This window comes from Pipistrellus hanaki, assembly GCF_964339955.1.
Source record: "Pipistrellus hanaki genome assembly, chromosome: 14".
Classification (NCBI taxonomy): Eukaryota; Metazoa; Chordata; class Mammalia; order Chiroptera; family Vespertilionidae; genus Pipistrellus; species Pipistrellus hanaki.
The window spans coordinates 40,237,240-40,251,566 of NC_140516.1; the positions used below are offsets into that span (position 1 = coordinate 40,237,240).

General features: G+C 54.9%; 1 protein-coding gene across 3 annotated transcripts in view; it reads right to left on the minus strand.

Moving 5' to 3' along the window:
* Positions 1 to 14,327, minus strand: part of SH3PXD2A (SH3 and PX domains 2A) — a 213,135-nt gene that overhangs the window by 26,666 nt on the left and 172,142 nt on the right. The gene's annotated exons all lie outside the window — the stretch shown is intronic.

Here is a 14,327-nt window from a genome sequence, read left to right on the forward strand (position 1 = left end):
GACCCAGGACAGAGCTCACCAATTCCAAATCTGCACCACTCCCAGCAATCACCGAGATTCACGATCAAAGGGCCACCATGGTGAGTCAAGCAGAGACCTCCCTAGATGAGGATGGAGCTCACCGAGGCACTTCAGGTGAGCAGACCCTGCCCAATTCCCACTCACCCGGGCCACCTTGGGAACTGACCCCTGGCTCCAAGGACCTCAGAATCCCAGGAGTTGGGTCTTTTTCCTGCTGGTGGCATCATCTCTCCTCCCCTTTGGGAGCCCTTCCATGTACATGCTGTTCCCTCCCTTCCCCAGGAGCCAGGAATCTGGGAGAGAGAGATGGATCTGGACTTGTTGGCACAGGGAAACCCAGGGGCAGGGCGGGTCTCCCACCTTGGCTGCACAGGCCTGGCACACAGGGGGAGCTGGGCAGAGACTTGCTGAGGGGCCAAATGTGTGGCTGAGGTGCCTAATGGGCGGGGTGGCATGATGCTCTGCACCTCACACTGCCTGTGTGCCCCATGGATGTGCCAGGGCAATCTGAGACCTTTCGACCTCAACATTTTGCGGCACCAGATGCTTCTGGGGAGTCTGGGCCACATTATCAGCGACCGTGAGCATCTCCCCACCCCAAGGCAGCAACTTAGGATCCTATTCTCCTGCTGTACCCCCAAGACTTGGGGCTGAGACCCTCATCATCCTCAAGGCCTGCTGGTCCCTGCCCACCTTGCCTGAGAACACTGGCTCGGGCTCCTTACACTCCAAAGTAATCCAGAGCAGAGCTGGGCTGTGTGTCTTTAAGACTCAGGTCAGTCCTGCATCAGGCCCTGCAGAGAACTCGCTGCTGGCTTGGCTGTGGGCACCTTCACCAAGTAAAGATGGATAGGTTCGGATACCACCCAGGTGGGCATGCGTGAACATGGGCAGAGGTGTCCACCAGCTCCATGCAGACCTCCTGGGAACCCTGGCATGAGTCATACAGCCAGGCTTCTGGGGGAGGTTCCCTGGGGCCGCGCCCACCCACGGCTGCTGACAGGCCTGTCCCAGATGCCAGCAGCTCAGACGTCAATTGCTGCAACCAGGGCTCCTGACCAGAGTCACTGCGGCTCCAGCAAGGAGCAATCAGAGCCTGAACCCCTGGGCGTGGCCCAGCTGGCCAAGAGAACTCGGGTGCCAGCCAGCCCCGTGGGGCTCCCAGGCTCACCTCCAATGCATGTGGAGTCCTCTTTCCTGTGGAGGCTGAGAGTGTGCAGGGGGAGGTGTGGACAAGGCTATGTATTTTTGAGGACAGGGAGGTAGGTGATGTCCAAGTTCATATCTACGTACATCTGGAACAAAGGTGTGTCTGCCCATGACGATCATGGGCAGATTCTGAGAAGAGCACTAGGTGCCAGGCACTAATTTTACATACGTTACTGTATTTAACCTTCAAGAATCTTGTGAAATAAGTGTTACTGTCACCAGCACCCCCACTTCACAGATGAGGAAACTGAGGCAGAGATAGATGCCAATTAGGAAGAGGCAGAGCTGGACGTCAAACCCAGGAAGTCTGGCTCCAGGTTCCAGATTCTTAACGGAAATGGACGAGGTACAAGTCTGCTGTGTGCACGAGGGCAGAGGTGGCTCCTGGAGAACATGTGTCCCTGGGCATTGGTGCCTGTCTGTGAGCGGGTGTGTCCCTGTCACTGGGTATGTGCTTTGTGTACCTGAGTGTCTGTGTGTCTGGGTGAGGGTCCTCTGGGGTGGAAGGTAATACTTAGGGACCTTGGGGGGGAGAACAACTCAAATTCAGGTCTTGGCTTGCTACTTCCTAATCATGTGATCATGGACAAATTACTACACCTCTCTGAGCCTCAGTGTCCCCTTCCTGATGCGAGAGTAATTCACGAAGCCTGCTTCCAGAGGTTGGTGACGTGAATAAAGAATACAAGTAGCTTAGCTTGGGACCTCACACAGAGGAGAAGCTCAAAAACCTAGCAGTACCACCAGGATGGTGGTGGTGGTTTGGTATTCCCCTAGACTGAGAGCCTGCACCCATGGGTGGCCAGGCAGTGCCTGTGCCTGAGGACCATATCAGGAGACCTCAGTAGGACTTGGTGAGCTGAACTGTGTGTGCGCGTGTATGTGTGTGGGTGCACGCATGCACGCATGCATTCATCCTAACCTATGGAGTGTGGGGCTGCCTTCAGGGGCTCCAGAAGAATGGAAGGGACTATCTTTTTGCAACATGACTTGCTCTTGCCTCAGCTGATACAATACGTGATAGCAATGTGTGTTGGGAAGTGGGGCCCAAGGGGACACGTCCCTGTGATTTCCCTCCTTGCCCAGCGTGTCTCAGAGCCATCCTCAGCCTGGCTCCTGTCTTCCCGCTCACACAGTTCCCCAGGACAGCAGTCCTGCAGCCTCCTCTCTCCTGTCCTAACCTCCTCCAGAAAGCCCTTCCGAACTGACCTTCAAACCCCGAGTGTCCAGAGTGTCAATCAACCCCACGACTCACTGCTGCTCGTGCACTCTGAGAATTAGTCCTGTTGAGACTATAAGTCCCATCTGCGTCTACTTTGTCTTCAGGGCAGAGCTGAGCGTGCAGGAAGCAGCCTGGCAGATGAGGAGCCCGAGGGACAGTTCTGCAGCCAAAGACCTGAGCCGGAATCCATCCCTGCCACTTCCATGCTCTGTGGCCTCTGAAAAGCGACTTAACCTTTCTGAGCCTTGGTGTTTGCACCTGTAAGATGGGAAGACTACCATCTACCTTGCGGGCTAGTATGAGGATTGGATGAGACAAAGAACAACGCACGGGATCTGGCACAGAGCAGGCGCCCACCACAGGAAAGCTATGAGCTTGGCTGAATGAAGGACTAAAGCCACAGGATGTGGGAGGCCAGGTAGCCAACTCTTGTGGATGCCCTTGGACCAGCCTGAGGCACCTCTTACACTTTTCATGCCCCAGGAAGATGAGTCCAAATTTCCAGCTGGCCCCTGCTAGGTCTCCTCTTATCCCGCCAGCCTCCGTTCTTGGGAAAGAAATTCAGCGAGGTTTTGCTAAAGGAGTTGGCTTTGAGCTGATGAGTGGCCAACTCTGTGCCCAGATGGAGGTGGCTGTTTTCAACTGACTGCCAAGTTACCCTGGTTTCTAGGTGGGATGGGAACATGCTCTTTTTTGGGGGGCGGGGAAGGGTCTGTAGAGCAAGATGGTAGGGGCTGAGTTTGCTGGGAAACCCCTTAGCACAACCCTGTACCATGGCCTGGCAGCCAAGCCCACACAGGTCTACCCACCTGAACTGCCTTTATGCTGAGATACCACCCTCAGACAGGGCAGGATGGGGAGGGGTACTAGGTCCATCCCTTTGAATGGGAAACTGTTGTAAGGGAACCTGAGAGAGGAGTCACACACACTGGACATGCAGGAGACACCTTCGTTGTGGGGTCTGGGCCTGATCTCTGGGCTAAGCCTCAGACTGGGAAAGTCATCTGGGAGAATCGCAAACTGGCCAACCCCCGGAGGGCCGCCTCCTTCTGGCTCCTGCTCTGTGAGGGCCATGACTCCGCAGTGCCAGGAGAACGAGCTCACTCAGCCAGGCTGGCTGGCAGGCCAGGGCCCAGCCCTTTCCAGGAAGCCGAGGCCCAGAAAGAACAGCAACATCACCTGTTGCAGCCAGCCCTGCTCTCTGGGCCTCAGTAAGCGCGCTTCTCAGCGGCAGGGGCCGAGGGAAGGAGAAGGCCACCCGGGGGTAACCTGACCAGCACCTCCAGCTCAGGGCAGGGGTGGGGGGGGGGCACCCATCTAGGTAGGAAAGAGAGAACCCTCATTCCTAGGAGAAAAAGCACAGATGAGGAACCCGAGAAGCTAGGCCCTCTTTCTTTCCAAGCTGAGCATAATCTTCAGCTGTTTGGGCTGTCAAAGTTCTCTTTAAATGATTCTGATTAGGGCTTCCCAGTGCTGGCATTGAGGGGAGGGATGGAAAGGGGATATATATATATATTTTAGAGGCTCGGTGCATGAATTCGTGCATGGGTGGGGTCCAGCCAGCCTGGCCAGGGGGAGGGGACATGAGCGGTTGGCTGGCCCGCCTGCTGGTCAAACTCCTGGTCGAGGAGACAATTTGCATATTAGCCTTTTATTATATAGGAGGATATACACTGAGTGGCCAGATTATTATGCATTGAGATCATAATAATCTAGCCACTCCATGTATATATGAATGAGAGAGAGAGAGAGAGAGAGGGAGAGAGAAAGAGAATGAATGACCTGGGTGAGGGGTGCAGACAGGGGCTGGAGGCCTTAGTTTCTCTGGGAGAGGGCTGAACCCTCTGGGCTGGGGTAGCAGGAAGTGAAGGGTACTCCCAGGCCATTGCTGTCCCCAGGGTGACCAGGCCACAATGGTCTCCTTAATGAGGGAGGATAATGAGCTCATTAGGGCCAGAGGAGACCAGCTGCACACAATTAGGACGTTAATAAAGGATTCTGAAGTCTCAGCTCAGCCCAGGACAAAGAACTGGTGGGGGAGGGGGACCCTGCCCTTTCTCTCCCTCCAACCCCCACCCCCTTGTCCTTAGAGGCCTCCCCTGACTCTCCCCCACCTCTGGGCCCTGCTAACCCCAAGATTCAGCCCAGTGCATTTCTCAGCCCCTCCTCCAAGACAGACCTCAGTTGGGATCCTGGCTTCACCACGAGCTAGCTGAGTGACCTAGAACAGGTCACTGGTCCTCCCCGAGCCTCACCGAACCAGGGCAGTGCGATCTGTCTACAGAGAACCCTGGCATTCAGGGACTGAGAGTGTTCTCAGAAACCACGGATTTACTGAGCGCCTGGTACCTGCCAGGCCCTGTGCCAGGCAAGGGGCGCTGCAGAGACTCAGTGAGGGCTCAGGCGCTCCTTCCCCACCTCCCTGGGGGGCACGCGGGAAGGTGCAACTACAGCCAGGGCCCTGGCACTGAGGCCAGCAGGAGAGAGCCCTGCGGGCCAGCCCAGAGGATATGGGGCAGGATGGGAGTTTGGGAGAACTCAGCAGCCTTCAGGTGACTTCCCACTTCGCTTTTCCTCTCCTCCCAGTCCTCCCTCATGCGGTCTGACACTGGTCAATCCGAGCAGAGCCCTGTGGGGGCTCCTGCCTGCCCAGGCCCCTGAGAAGGGTTTTGGTGTCGGGGTGAGGGAGGTGGGAGATGGAGCTAGAACAAGCAGAGGCTCAGTCCCAGGCCTCAAACCCCTGCCTCCATGCATGAGGTCTGCCTTGCTTTGTCTCAGGTTTGGGCCCTTTGGGAGGGGGTATGTCTAGGCATTCCCACAGGCCCTGTGCCAGCAGGCAAGGGGCACTGCAGAGGCTCAGTCAGGACTCCCACGTTCTCTCCTTGGGGCAGTTTGGATGGGGTGAGAATTTGTACCAAAATGGCGAAAGTAGGGAGAAGCTGAGAGGAAGAAGGGGGGCGAAGGGGGCCTGGCCAGGTACATGTCACCAGGGCTACCCACCTGACCACACCACATACGTGGTTCAAGCCTGGGCTCCAAGGGACTGCTTCTGCCCTGGACCCAGCCTGACCCCTTTCCCATGACCTTAAGGCTTCTATCTGAGAGGGCCCAGAGACACTGGATGTGCGGGCTGCCCACGGCATGCTGTGCCTTTAAGAACAACGAAAGGCGGCCCACCCTCAGCCAGGCCTCCCCTGGTCAGAGGCTCTGTCACTGAGACTCTTGCCAAGACACACTCCAGGTCACAGCATGCGGCCTCCATGGTCCAAAGCAAACAGCAGTGGGTGAGAGGAGCTTCCCTTCCCCCCCCCCCCCACCCCGCCTCTCCCATCTCCCCACACACCCCCCAGTCCCCTGCCTTCCTGCCTGACCTGTTTTTCTGATCCCACCTCTGACACCTACCCCCTCCCTAGTTATTGCTCAATGCCTAGCTTTCCCTCAGACGGGGATCTCAGGCCACCAAGACCCCAGAACCTTCCCCAGGCGCCTGAGGCCTGGATTCCAAGACCATTAGCACAGGCTGCTACGTCACAGTCTGGAAGGCTCCGTGGAGTCCATGGCAAGAAGACAGCAAAACTGGGCCGCTGCCACCCCTCCCCCAACCTCGCTCCAGCCTCCCCACCTCCCCGGACAGGCCCAGCAGCCCAGGGCTGGGTCCGGGCAGGCCGAGGCCATGGTGAGGCACCAGGAGAAGGCCCGGCCAATGAGCATTTGCAGGCAGAGAGGGGGCACGTGATAAAACAACAGGTTGAGCATCATAGTTTTGTCCTGGCTGATGAGGCTCAGTGGTAGAGCATCAGCCTGTGCCCCAAAGGGTCTTGGGTTCGATTCCTGGGTTGCAGGTTCATTCCCTGGCCCCAGTCGGGGCATGTGCGGAAGGCAACTAGTCTCTCTCACATCCATGTTTCTCTCTCCCTCCCTCCCTTCCACTCAATGAGGGAAACGTCCTTGGGTGGGGGGACTAACAAGCGTTCTCAATGGTGCCTGGATCCTAGGAAGACACACCACAGGGCTCTCTTATTAAAGTTTAAGTGCACCCCACTGTTATTTTAAAGAAGGAGCTAAGACGTCAGTGGCCCTCAATGCCTGGGGAGGGGAGAGGGCATTCTGGTGGGAAGAACGGGACGGGCAGAGTGGAGGGAGTACATGTGGTTCACCCCAGTCATCTCACGATGCTCCATGGTGGGGCTTTTTCCAGATGAGAGGGAGTGGGGCACGCACCTCAACGCCACTGTCCTCCCCGACCCCATTACAAAGCAGAGAGCGGAGGTGCCAGCTGCGGCCACAGATTCCTGAACAGAAGGTGGCTCAGCATGGAGAGAAGATGCAAAGTGGTATTTTCCAGCACGGCTGTAAAAGATGCAGATGGTGGGTGAGATGTGGTCACACATGGTGAGGGCCTGGAAGACAGACCTGGGGAGATGGGGCCGGTGATCGGACCTTGTGAAGGAAGCATAGAGACAAGGAAGGGCGGAGCTCTGCAGATCCCACCAGGAAGGTTCAAGTCCCATACGTGGGCCCCTGAGGTCTGGTAAGAGAGAGGGATGTTGAAAGACACGGAGAGGGCTGTGCTGTGAGGCCAACCCAGGGGCAAGCGGGTCTGCTGGACTCCTGTCCGGGGCTGGGGGCTCTCTCTCAGAAGAGGGGCGGTCAGATGGGAAAGTGCTGACCGGGAGGGTGGCGGCAAACAGGCCCAGGGCAGAGATGGAGGGAGCGTGGCTGGGCCCCCTCCATGAGCTCTCATCGGCTGGCCGGCCGTGAGAAAAGGTCGGAGAGCACTTGACAAGAGCCTGCCAGGCCGCCATGAGAAATCCTGGGAGACAGATGTGGAGCGAGGCCAGAGGACACAGAACGGGCAAAGGTCCTCGTTTTCAAAGAAGAAGGTGAATTCCAGAGTAGAGAGACCAGCAGCCTCCATGCTGGTCCTGATCTAGGGACTCCTGGGTCCTGAGGGATGGCTGGAGAGCTTGGAGCAGAGCGTTACCAAGGCCGTGCTGGACAGAAAGACAGACTACAAGCAGGCAGGGGCCTGGATGCTGATAAGGAGAGGACTGCTGGCAGGTCCAGGATGTGTGTCATCGCTGAGCGATCCAGGCCTTGGGCTCTCATGACCCCCCTGGGGCCGCCCCCATGGCTGACGGCATCCGAAGAGGGTATGACGACCCACTGCTTACAGCCTAGAGCGGGGTTTCTCCTGGGAACCTGGCCTATGGGATGCTGCCATCAGTCCCAGGATGAGGACAGGGGTGCTGTGGGGGGACGCCATCTCATTTAGCAAAAGGTGTGCCAGGATCAGGAGCCAAGGAAGACGGTCTGACCAGATGGTAGTGAAAAGCAGTAAATGGAGAGACGGAAGGACACGACTTAGCATGGCGACCTTATAATTTACTGCCCAAACGCTTTGGAATAAATGGGGGTTGCCAACATACCAGGTGTCAACTGAGCATGTCCTGGGCCAGTGTTTCCCAAACTTTTGACATATGTGTACCCCTTCTATAATTTTTGTCATGCTGAGTACCCCTCGTACTCATGAGAATGTCGAATTCGGCACAGCTAAGTACGGTGCAGTGCATATCCCCACCAAACTCTGGTGCAACGTGTACCCCCAACAAACTCTTCCTGTACCCCTGGGGGTACACGTACCACACTTTGGGAAACACTGTCTGGGCAACACTATATGGATAATCCGACTCGGCAGCAAGGATGAGGGGGTTCCTGGAGCTTGGGGGACTGTAAGTCCAGTAAGTTGTCCCCAAGTCTGTGAAATCTTAGGTTCCTTCAGGAAATGCCCGGTGCTGCCCCTTCCTAGCCACAGACCCAATACGTGGCTAGGAAGGGGCAGCACCAGGGTTAGTGCCTGGGTCTGACTCCTGGTACCGCATGCCCTCGGCTTCCCTTAAAAATGACGCCAGCTGTGGGTACCTTTGCAGAAAGAGACCGACGCTGCTTGCTCTATTAGGATCCCCAAGTCCACATCTGACAGAGGAGCCGGAAAGCCAGTTTTTTCATCTGCTTCTCCTCCGTCCATCAGTGTCTACAAAGCAGACCCGATTCTTGGGAGAGTCATGGGAGTGGTTTTCCCCTATGTATGCCCCCCTTTCGGGCGCCTTCCCCATGCTGCCCCTCCCTCCCTCTCTCTGAGCCCGCGTGGAAGGGCGAGACAGTGGCACCCAGGCTGACAGAGTTTTCTGGCGCACTATAGTATCCAAGAGCTTTGCCAGGAGAGAGTGACTTTGGATCAGCATTTCTCAAACCTCAGCTGTTTCCACACCACGCATGACTTCTGCCATATCCTGGAACTATGCATACTGTGGCTCACATGGTAAGTATATGTTTACAGCAATCCACCTTTTTTTTTTTTTTTAAACTTCCAGAAGGTCATTTGTTTAGGGCCAAATTACTTCAGAAGGTAATTAGTTACGGCAAACTGCGGCTCACAAGCCACATGCGGCTCTTTGACCCCTTGAGTGTGGCTCTTCCACAAAATACCACGGCCTGGGCGAGTCTATGTTGAAGAAGTGGCGTTAGAAGTTTAAGTTTAAAACATTTGGCTCTGTTGACTAATGAGTGTGCTGACCACTGGTTTAGGGAACTCTGCATTGACACCGTGAATAGTCAGTAAATCATAGAGAACAGAAGCGGCTGCATCTGCAGGCAGCTCCCTCTTTGCTACAAAGGGAGACTTATTAGAGGGGTCAGAGATAGCTGACCATCAAAGGGAGGGCAATCAGAGGCCTGGAAGAGCACTGACACGGGACAAACGCTCCTCACTGCGTGCTGCCGACGTATGGAACCCTGCTTCCCTGCACCACCGGGAATCACCCATGTCCCATGGAGCAGCGTGCACTACGCTTTTAGGAAACCAACCGACTTCGGACTAGAACGATGCTTGGCCATTCAAACCAGTCAAGAAAGAGGCTGACCTGTCTTCGCTAGTGAGATGACGATATTAAACGGCACGTACTAACCAGGCCGCGATGAGAAGTCAAAGAGAAGAGGGCGGAGAGCGCCCAGCACTGCGTCGGGTCCCTATATATTTCCATTCTGAAGAGCTGAGGGGTCCCTCCGTAGCTGGGACCAGCCGTTTGAAATAACAGAGTGAACCTTTTCTATTAGCTTACTCCAGAGCCTAAGAAGTATACGTCTATGCGTTTGGTATATTTCCCCCTGTTTCTTTCTTTGCTAAAAACAGAGAGACTTCTTGGCCCCAGAGTCAGGCTGGTTTCCACACAAGCCTTCGGCTGACAGCCGTCCCCGCCCCTCGAGCCGAGTTCAGCCCCTCTTCCATTGGGGCAAAAATAAAACGGGGGCGAGTTCAACTTGAAAGACCATCTTCATAAACAAAACAAAGCCACCCCACAATTTGTCTCGGCGTCCCTCCCTCCGAACCTTCCATAGTTAATTTCTGGGGAATTTTAAATAGAGGCCTTGCAAAAACCCTCACCGCCTGATGTCAGCCGCTCGCCGACAACGTGGATCCCTCCCGGCGGGGTGGGGAGCAGCCGCCACGGCTGCTGGTGCCTGTCCAGGCTCCCTCCCCGGTTGGCATGGGGGACCCATGGGTCACCTTAGGGGTTTGTGGGAGAAGGAGGGTCACCTCAATGTCCTGCTCGGGGTCCTGAAACTGGTTTCCCAAACCTCAGGCATTGTAGATATCCAAGTAAGCCACCCAAGCAGCACCTGTACTAGTGTTTTTTATTAAACACACACACACACACACACACACACACACATAACTTAGGCCCGGCTGGCATAGCTCAGTGGTTGAGCATTGACCTATGAGCCAGGTCATGGTTCATTCCCAGGGCACATGCGGGCTCCATCCCCAGTATGGGGTGTGCAGGAGACAGCTGATCAACGATTTCTCTCTCACTGTTGATGTTTCTATCTCTCCCTCTTCCTTCCTCTCTCTGAAATCAATAAAAATATTTAAAAAGCAAGCAAACAAACAAAAAAAAACTTAAATATTTCAGAAATATGTTTTCCTATGCCACCCTCAATAGAAAACCAGTATCTGTGACATAAACAGAAGATAACTAGTAAAGTACATACACTGAGACAACAATGCCGTGGACTTGTGACATGCTGTTAAGGCAAATTCTGGCAAGAGACTCTGGCTGGGGCCAGACTTTCTCTAGGGCTAGGCCAAACAAAGAGCGTCCATCAGCAAGTGTTAATCACGCGAGAGCCCAAAACTTTCCCCTTGACTCAGCCTGGAGTGAGAGAGAACCAAAAAGAAACCACCTTCTCATGAGAGGATTCGAGGCCATTTAATGCTGTGCCCATTGACACCTGTCTGACCCACTGGCTGGGAAGCACTCATCTTGCAGGTTAACAATATGTGGCCTCAGGGTTCAAATCCAAGCGTGTCTCCAGCAGGCTCTGAGGCCTGGTACACGCCAGTGACCTTTCTGAAATCCCGTTGCTTCTGCTTGTCCCTGTAGAGCTGAGATAGTTGGTGGAGAACATGCTTTGAAGAGTCTCTGGTTGGAGGTAGATGGGGCTGGAAGGGTTACTATTTTGAGCAACCTCAGGAACCTGATGGACTCCTAACTTCCCCTGCATACAACTTACTACCCAGACTGAATGGCGGCCTATCCTGTGTATTAGAGAAAATAAAATAAAGCGAATATGCTACTTGACAACTCTCTTTCAGTTAATGTTCCCAACAGCCACATGGTTTCAAAATATCATCCCCATTTTACAGATATGGAAACCTAGGAATGAAATGACCATATACTGGCTACTCAGTGGCAGAGTGGGATTTGAACACAGCTTTGCATGGGGTCAGGGCACGGGGGGAGGGGGAAAGAGTGAGAAGGAATGCCCTTTATCTCCATTTTTATGCACACTCAGCAAGGCTCCGATGGATTCTCAGACCCATCACTGTGCCCAGGCCTCCTCTTTCAAAACCACTACCGTCGCAGAGTTCCTGTGACTCCGCGCAGCTGGGCTTCTGCTCTGCTCTGTGCTTCCCTGGCACCTGGACCTTAGGTTTGGGTTAGCTGTTGCCCTAGCTTGACCGGGAGCTCTTTGAGGACAAAGGCCAAGTCTTGCTCATCTTGGCATCCTGTTGAGCCTGGCTCAGAGTTGCAGACAAAGAAGGGGCGCAGTGAGGAGCTGTTGAAAATGAAACACACGGACAGATGAGCACAAGGCTTCCTCCTCCTTTCCTCGCTTCTCCATCCACACCACAGTCCCTCCTGTCTCAGCATCTCTTGAGTCCAGCTCCGGGGTTCAGTGTGGGGTCAGCACTGGGCATTCTCTCCGACTCCCACTGCTCTGGCCCCGTGGCCCCTGCCCTGCTAGAATCCAGTGCAGCTCTTCAGCCCATGGGCAGTGTCTCTCCTCCAGTCCCTCAAACACGGGAGGGACCTGTGACTCAGCTCACCGGGGGGGTGGGGGGGGGGTGGGCACAGGGACCAGAGGCCAGGACAGTTTTGTTGCTTGTTGCGTAACTTGCAGGAGATCGCCCAGTAAGCTAATACTCCCACCAGCCAGCTCTCAGTCCCGCTCCTTTACCTGATTGGGCCGTTTTCATTGGGGCCTCTCCCTTCCCAGGAACGAGAAGCCAAAGCTCAGGGAGGTCCCACAGGCCGAGCACCCGGGACAAGCCCACACCCTGGGTGAGGTTCTTGGAGGAATGCAGAGGGACCAGCGGCCCCTCCCCAAGCTCATGCAAAGCAGCCCTCCTGGCCTCAGGCCGCCACGGGGACTCCTGGGACCCTGGCTCCTCACTCAGGAAACACCAAGCCCTCCCTTTGGGTGGGTGCAACTGGGAGCTCATGAGCAGGCAGCCCCAGAGACCTGCTGCCTCAACTGCTTCTCCACTCAGGGCCTAGGGAACGGCAGAGGATGGGCCAGAGGCGGCAGTGTGCGTGAGGAGAACTCTCTGGGCCTCGGCTTTCTCATCTGTAACATGGAAAGCGCACTGCTTGTGCTTCGTAGGGTAGCGGTGGTGATTACAGGAAAGATGCTGTTGGACTTGCTGCCTGATACATAGCAGGCCCTTCAACAATTCCTTTCTTGCCTTCTCATAGTTTCTAATATGAATAGTTTCCAGAAATCAGCTAATGGGCTTACCTTGAGCCCTGACTACCCCGGTCCTGAATAACCTTGTCCTAAAGCCCCCACCGGGTCCTGGTGAGTTAGGCATAGGTCTCTCTCTGAGCTTTTCCTGCCCCACTTCCCTTTCGCTCTCCTGTCTCTGGATACCCTCTTGCCTCCCTAGTTCCCAGGAGCTGATCTGGTACAGGTGCCATCCCACTCCAAGGAGAAAAGGCCACACTCACACCCGATGCACCCCAAGACCAGGCGCCTCATTCTGGACTCACCACCATTACAGTGATCGGTCAGGCAGTGTGACGGACACCCACAAGCACCAATAAGTGATGGAGCTTTTTCTATCTCTGTCCTGTCAATGTCCGGTGCCTCGAAGTACCGACACCCAAAGCGGAGTGGTCTGCAGAGGATCACCACCCTGCCTCAACACACACCGCCAACCGCAGTCCCTGCCCACGACAGTCCCCTGAGCCAGGCCAGAGCAGGTAACTGTCTACTTCCCCTGAGACTGTCAGCTCCACAACATGAGAATCGAGTCTTCCCTGTTTAGCTTCGTGCCTTTTCGCGGGTACACAGCAGGAGACAAAGGCCGAGGACTGAATTAATGAATGAATAACTGATCTCCATCACCTGAAGACACACTTGTTGGTTTGGTTTTCTCCGAACTGAAGGAGGCCCAGCCTTTGATCAACACACTATCATCCGCAGGAAGATCCTGGTACTGACGGCAGAGAAATGGGCTTTGCCTCTGGGAAGTCGCTGATCTGGCCTGTCATCCACCTACCCTCCTCTCAGGCTCCTTGGGGTCATCCCACCACGGCTTAGCCCTTGGATGGAGACACTCCATTCCAGAAGCGGTTCTAAGGCAGGAGGCCTGGACACAGTCAGACAACATATGTCTAGAGGTCAAGGTGGGCCCTGAAGATTCCCCATCTTTAAATATGCCAATTTGGCTCAGTGGATAGAGAATCGGCCTGTGGACTGAAAGGTCCCAGGTTCGATTCCGGTTGGGGGCATGTACCTTGGTTGCGGGCACATCCCCAGTAGGGGGTGTGCAAGAGGCAGCTGATTGATGTTTCTCTCTCATCAATGTTTCTGACTCTCTATCCTTCTCTCTTCCTCTCTGTAAAAAAATCAATAAAATATATTTTAAAAAATAAAAATAAAAAAATAAATATGCCCCAGCAGGCCCAAGACACTCCCACTGAGCTCCAGCCCTTGGCCATGGCGGACCATAACTTCACTCCCCAAGAAGTGAGTAATATTGTTATTGGCTCCAGCTCCCGGCTCTGGCCTGTCCATTAAGCTGCAATATGGATATCTCCCTCCCCGCTCTGTCCTGGGCTCTGCATCAGAGTTCCCACCCACCCAGGCTCTGACTCCATCCAGGGCCCCCAACCCTGAAACCACTTCAAGAATACAGGTCCTCCTCCTAGGGCCCACTGGTGGTGGGTCCCCTGGACGTTGAGAGCTGAGGGAATGGAGGGCAAGCTAAGTCCCTGGGTCCAGAATCCTCCTCCCAGCTGCCCCATCAGTGCCGACAAGTCGTTCTGGCCCCATCAAAAGTGGAAGCCCTGGCCTGGTCCATGTGGCTCAGTGGTTTAGCGTCAACCTATGAAACAGGAGGTCACAGTTTGATTCCTGGTCAAGGGCACATGCCCGGGTTGCAGGTTTAATCCCCAGTAGGGGGCGTGCAGGAGGCAGCAGATCAATGATTCTTATCACTGATATTTCTACCTCTCCCTTCCTCTCTCTTCCTCTCTGAAATCAATAAAAAAAAAAAAAATTTTTTTTTTTTAAAGTGGAAGCCCTT